We start from the raw sequence: 7,490 nt of genomic DNA on the forward strand, positions 1-7,490 counted from the left end.
GGTATAGGACGTTCTTAGGAACACCCTTAGCAACAGCCATAACCGTAGCTGTAGCGACCAATTCGGACACGGCCTTAGAGTGGTAGGGTTAGGGGCCTTAGTCATAGGTAGCTTTTAGCATTGGTCAAGAGTATTTCATGATAACTTGTGTAAACTTACTCTGCTCAGGAACATATAAAAATCATTTCTTAAAAGCACATGGCCTAACTCAGGACTAGTCCTAGGAGGTTTCTAAAACTTAAGGCTAGTCCTAAGTGAGGTAAGGACGAGTTAGTCGTCCTAACTCAAGATAAAACTAGTCTTAACTCTTTGTGAAATCCACCCTAGGCTTGATAAAGAGTGATCTTAATTGCTAAGCAAAGTGTGATGTCACAACACAAATGACTATGGCAATTTGGTGCAACATGCTTTAAGGGTTTGTATACGCTTGGTAATGAAGTCTGTTAAAGGGTGTATGTAACTTTTGTAGGACAAAAATACAATGTCCACTTACACTTACACAGTTTGAAGATAATGATAGTAGAAAGGTTCCCTGAAAATATTACGTGCCGAGGTGCTGCAGTTTTGGGGAAATGATTAAAACAATGTCATCAAAAACAAATTTGTCTCATGAGACGAAAATTATTTTAAGCATTTACAAACAGATTTTCATGACATTGTTTTACTAATTTCAAAAACTACTGCACCTCAGTAAGTAATATTTGAAGGGAAGCTTTCCACTATCATTATCTTCAAACCCTGTAAGTTTAATGAAAATTTATGGAAATTTTGAAAAGGTACCCAAATCCTTTAAGAAAAACAACATTTTTTGATAGTAACATGTATTTTGTGAAACATTTCACCTCAAAGTACCGCGGTTATGGAACAATTTGTCATTTTTTATCCAAACAAATTTGAATATAAGAAGCGTTACCATCGTAACAAGTCTGAGATTGTGTATTCTTGTTAGGGATTATTCTTCCTGTGTGGACATATTCACTCCGGATTTCCAGCGATATCTCAAAAACATGACCACCTTTTGGAATGAAATTTTCATGGGTTAGTTTTATTGTATGTATCTACACATAGGATTGAAACAATCAAAGGGCTCCAAAAACCAAGAGGGATACAGACCCTTTCAGATGAATCTTAGTGCTTTGTCCATGCTCTGTGATGGTATAGAGCCTGTATTAGTACGCTGTGCGACCCAGCACTGCTTCAAAACAAGTGCAAGTTTTACACAATCAGTCATCCGAGAGTTAAGAGAAAATAATGAAAAACTCCCATCACTGTTTTCCCTGTTTTCAAACATAGGATTTTGGACTTGCTTGAATTATTTCACTCATTTCTCAAAATTTGTAGCATTTCAAACACAAGGTTTAAGGGAATTTTGTCCACCGCGACCATCTTTATACCATGTAAGTTATTTGTATATCTGTGAATATTCATATTTTCAATTTTACCAATGTTATGCTTATATGCTTTAAACGACTAGTGTATAAATGTATTCAACTGTATACCAATGTATGTAATGAGTAGAGTTGTTTTCCAAATGAATAGGTTTTATTTATTTGAGAAAGGAGCAGTCCTTTTCAATACTGATGTTCCCATGTCTGATCAACAAATATTTGGCCTCGGTAAAAAAATGAATTCTTACTGCAGATGCAGTCAATACAGTGCAGGGGTGATGTTTCGAGCATGGAATATATAAACTGCGCCAATAAAGTATCTAAACACTTACAAATGGTCGGATTTATCGGAACCTGAAATAGTATACAAAAAAATAATTGTTCGTTTCTATTCACCGTTAATTTCTGCACGTTTTGACACATCTTGTGTTGCGCTACGATGTTGTTTGGTGGATTTATGGACACTTGAGTGGCTTAAGGTGGAATTTCAAAAGTCGCAAAAGCCCCTATTCACCCCAATTCCAAAAGGGAACTCACATAAGCATCACACTCAGACAAAATCAAGACAAAAGACACAAACTCGTTTCGTTTACATGACCATGAAATTAATTGCCGTATCTTTAACTCTAAAACTGCTGTTATCCTGTCCTCCATTCTTGGTGTGTCCTCCATCACTGTCCTGAACGGCAAGGAGTCGTCTTCTCATACTCTCAATGAGACCTCTGATCTGTCCCTGGTCAATCCCCTGCCATTTCCTGATCAGGATGCGTTGCAAACCCCTCGAGAGTGGTGTCAGGCTTTATGAACTTGTTCACTTTCTTCTTCTGCTGCAGAAGTCACCCTCGGACGGCCACTCATTGGCAGGTCGTCCACATTTCCCTGAGCTTGGTAGCGATTCCACCATTTACTGACCGTCGCTGGTGACGTTTTTACCTGATGAGCTGCAGCTCGCATCGACGTACCGGCTTCTATCCTGTTTGGTCGTTTGAGCCATCTTTCCTGTTATCTTGAAACACCTTTCCCTGTCTTACCATTGTTGTATGGCTCCCATCTTTGACCCCTTTGCTTGGTTACTGACAATTATTGGTGAGTATGATCATCGCAACCGATTAATCCAAAACGCGACCAAAAAAATATCATTTATAAAAGGCGAGCAAAAGAAACGCCGATCTTACTCGTCACAATACAACGATTTAGCTTGAATAGGGGCTTTTGCAACTTTCGAAATTCGACCTTAAGCCACTCAAGTGCCCGTAAATCCACCAAACAACATCGTAGCGCAACACAAGATGTGTCAAAATGTGCAGAAATTAACGGTGACTCGAAATGAATAATTATTTTTTGGCAAACTGTTTCAGGTTCCGATATATCTGACCATTTGTAAGTGTTTAGATACTTTATTGGCGCAGTTTAGTTGTGTGTCTGACACACACATGTTGTTTTTATTTTCTATTTTCTGCAAAAGGCAGTTTATGGCCCCCTAGCAGAGTCTTGGAGGCTAAATGACAATGAAACATGCATAAACAATTTTGTTTTTATTCTGGTTTATCATTCAAAAATAAATACATGATTGGCAGCTGCTGGATGAAATAACCTCACAGGTAACAAATCATTATTATTATAAACATAGCAAAACTACACATTAAAAGGCTTAAACATTAAAATTGCATAAAAAGCCAGATGTGTTAAAGGGAGTTAAAGAGTATACTGCCTAGAAGGAATGAAAAGTACATGTATAATGTTTATGTTTGTTTTGTTGTCCATAAGCCTTCAAGAAAGACTCTGCTAGGGTCGAAACGTCAGGGCATTAACCTTTGTTTGCACTTGTACCATAGTCCCTAATTCTCTTTTCTATTTTCTCTGACTAGCCAATTGAGCACAAGGGCAAATTCATTATTTCTGTACCCTCATACAGTCCATCTTCAAACCATGTTATTTTTGTATATTAACTCCTTGAGGTATTTGAAGTTCAATAAACTAGTTCTCAAGGGGAATAGACCGATCCATTAAGCTCCGCCCATTGTGTATTGACCAATCACAATGCAACGAAGGTCCGACAAATAAGGTCCGACGAGGAAAACAAAATTAAAAATTACAATTGGTTCATCGGAGCCCAAATAAAAAGGCAACATTTATCTATAAAAACGCAGTTGTACCATAAATACTACAGTGAAATGTTTTAGTTGTTTTTTTGTTTATAATTACATTGTTTTTATTTTTTGTAATCTACAAAGCCTCTAAATGGTCGGGTGAAAAAAACACCCCCAAAACAGTTATTTTGTCTCCTCAAAATAGTATTTCACTGAGTTCCTTTAAATCATAGTTCGAGGGAACAAAATGAGTTGAAACAAAGTTATATATTATTTTGTGGGAATGAAATATAAAAGTGGCTTTGGAGCTCTTGATATGTCATTTAGATTCCCCCAAGTATCTCTCTGAGCCTTGGCACTTAACAGCTGTTTTTTGTGTTTTTCGTTTGGGTAATTTTGTTTCATTAAGAGTTGGACGAGTTCTTAAATGTTCGATACTTTGCGTGGCTGTATGATACAGGACTGAACTTAAAGCACTGTCCTTTATCGCTCAGCAAAGTTGTAAACTGTGATTTAAGACTTTTGTTCTCATTCAAAGTGTAAAAATAAAGGAGAAAATGAAATGAAACTTGCGGTTTTGTGATGCAAATCAATTCCTGTCCAAGGGTCAAACTGCAGGCAGCGCTCGACAGTTGTGTGTATAAGCACATACATGATAGGTTTTACATTGGGAACTGTGTATATATTGATTGCATTATGCATTATTAGTGCCCACAGATGCTTGTGCGCCAATGTAAGCTTGCGCCAACATAAGCTTGCAACACAGAGTTGAGTATTTTTCTAATACACAGAAATTGCCTACCAAGTTGGGTTATGTACACAAAAAGTGCCTACCAGATTGGGTTACTTACAGAGAAATTGCCCACAAGGTTAGGTTTGTTGTACAAATTGCCTACCAGTTTGGGTTCTTTGTACAGAAATTGCCTACTGTACAAGTTGGGTTCTTTATATGGAAATTGACTAAGTTGGGCCCTTTAAATATATAGGAATTGCCTACCATGTTTGTTTTTTGTACAATAAATGGCAACCGACTGATAAAATTCATTGGTGAGTAATTCATTTATTTCTGATCTAAACTCAAAATGAGACTGAATCAGCACCAATATTTCCCACTCTTCTAAAGTCCAGTGGCGTCACAAAATGGGGGGTCCATAATTGACTTTACAAGTCCTTATAAAGGAAAAATTGATATACCATTAGAATTAATCCAAGGGATTTGCAATAGACTTTCAAAGTGATTGATTAACCTGAAACTTGCATTTAAACAAAATAAAGAATTCAGTTTTTGTTGGACATTTATTTTGATGTAGACTAACCAGCCATGAAAAAGAATGATCAACTAGAAGAATGAATTTGCACAAAACTATTTTATTTCTCCATAAAATTAAATTTAGATTGGACGGATTTTCAGAGATACATCAACATAAATTCAGAATTTAGATTAAAAAAAAAGGTAACTTTAACATCAGTTAAAGATCTGTACAATTTGCAGTGGTTGAAAGCAATGGGAGACTTTTAAACAGTCCTTTTTCGCAGTAGGGTGCATGCTTAGACCTACGCGCGTAATACTGAGCATGTGAGCACACACTCAGAGCCGCAAAAAAGGACTTTTATGTCTGCTGCCACCAGCGTCTTAAAAGTCTCCTCTCTATAAAAATGCATGGAGTCACACACACAAATGAACATACCTATACATAAACTGCGCCAATAAAGTATATAAACACTTACAAATGGTCAGATATATCGGAACCTGAAACAGTACGCCAAAAAATAATTATTCATTTCGAGTCACCGTTAATTTCTGCACATTTTGACACATCTTGTGTTGCGCTATGATGTTGTTTGGTGGATTTACGGGCACTTGAGTGGCTTAAGGTCGAATTTCAAAAGTTGCAAAAGCCCCTATTCAAGCTAAATCGTTGTATTGTGACGAGTAAGATCGGCGTTTCTTTTGCTCGCCTTTTATAAATGATGTTTTTTTGGTCGCATTTTGGATAAATCGGTTGCGATGAACATACTCACCAATAATTGTCAGTAACCAAGCAAAGGGGTCAAAGATGGGAGCCATACAACAATGGTAAGACAGGGAAAGGTGTTTCAAGACAACAGGAAAGATGGCTCAAACGACCAAACAGGAAAGAGGATGGATCGTTGGTTTGATAGAAGCCAGTACGTCAATGCGAGGTAAAAACGTCACCAGCGACGGTCAGTAAATGGTGGACGACCTGCTCAGGGAAATGTGGACGACCTGCCAAGGAGTGGCCGTCCGAGGGTGACTTCTGCAGCAGAAGAAAGTGAACAAGTCCATAAAGCCTGACACCACTCTCGAGGGGTTTGCGACGCATCCTGATCAGGAAATGGCAGGGGATTGACCAGGGACAGATCAGAGGTCTCATTGAGAGTATGAGAAGACGACTCCTTGCCGTTCAGGACAATGATGGAGGACACACCAAGAATGGAGGACAGGATAACAGCAGTTTTAGAGTTAAAGATACGGCAATTAATTTCATGGTCATGTAAACGAAACGAGTTTGTGTCTTTTGTCTTGATTTTGTCTGAGTGTGATGCTTATGTGAGTTCCCTTTTGAAATTCGACCTTAAGCCACTCAAGTGTCCATAAATCCACCAAACAACATCGTAGCGCAACACAAGATGTGTCAAAACGTGCAGAAATTAACGGTGAATAGAAACGAACAATTAAATTTTTGTATACTATTTCAGGTTCCGATAAATCTGACCGTTTGTAAGTGTTTAGATACTTTATTGGCGCAGTTTACATACATTGTACATACTGAACTGATATATGCACGTTTTGAGAATAATCAAGAAAAGTACAATGAAAACACACATAAAATACTGTTCAAGAACTTCAAATTCATCCACATTTCGCGAGGGTCACCTGCAGGGGATCTTTCAAGGTTCAAAATCTAATCAAATTTTGGTCTAAATAATTTTGAAGATTTATGGCTATATCTTTATAACAAGTCTGTTTTGGGGATAAAACTTGCAGATTTTGGGTCTGGTCTTACCAAAGTATGCCTTTAAGAATATTGAGAGTTATTACAAGATGTCAGTACTTTAATAAAAAACAATGTCGGAGGGATTGGTTTGATTCGTGAATCTCTGCATTGACGAGGAAAAAACACTCTCAATATAACTTTAAAGCAATCTTACACAAATATTTGAAAAGCAACTTTCACACTGTATTTTTAAAATGCAATTTTCTGGGTTTTTTTAAAAGCATTTGTTGCATTTGACAACAATTATACAAGTTCCCTTCTGACCTAATTAAAAACCAAGTTTATTTTTCATAACAAATAATGTACAGCTTTATACATGTGCTTTATATACATAAGGTTGGAAATGTTCTTACAATCTTTTTGTAAAATACTAAAAATCCAGAACTTTTGTGACAGGGTCCTGCAAAATGATTATTTATTAAACATTGATTTTGTTTTTTACTTGTACTACAACCGAAATCTATATAAATGCAGCCATGACCCTACAAGGTTTTAAACGGTCATAAGGCCCTGTCAAATCTCAATCATTCATGAATGCTCTTTTTTATAAAGAAATTAAGTTTGTAAGAAAATCTGTAAAACTTATCTTTGTATGTGTTCAATTCCTGTTACGCCCTCGTGCTCAGTTTTGCAAAGGGTCAAATTGCATGGTTGTACGTGCGTGTACTGTAGTAATAGATGTAACATTGAGATTGGTTGCATCACATACAAATTGGCGCCCTCATAAGTTTGCACGCAGAAACATGAATGTTCTCCTGTTGACCAATCAGAATAGATGAAATGTCTGGGGTATTTATGAATAGTTGTTTGGATAAAACTTTCTTTCCACGGTTGGCATACTGCAAAATTCCCTCTTGGGTCAATCTGGAATTATTTTGTGTGACCGAGTTACGTTTACATTGAATAATTCACTCATTGTTCTAACTGTACACTTCCTGTAATGTTTATCACAATTTCTGAAATCCAAAGTCACTGAAATCCAAAGTACGTTG

Source organism: Asterias rubens, chromosome 8 (assembly GCF_902459465.1).
Source record: "Asterias rubens chromosome 8, eAstRub1.3, whole genome shotgun sequence".
NCBI classification, from domain to species: Eukaryota; Metazoa; Echinodermata; class Asteroidea; order Forcipulatida; family Asteriidae; genus Asterias; species Asterias rubens.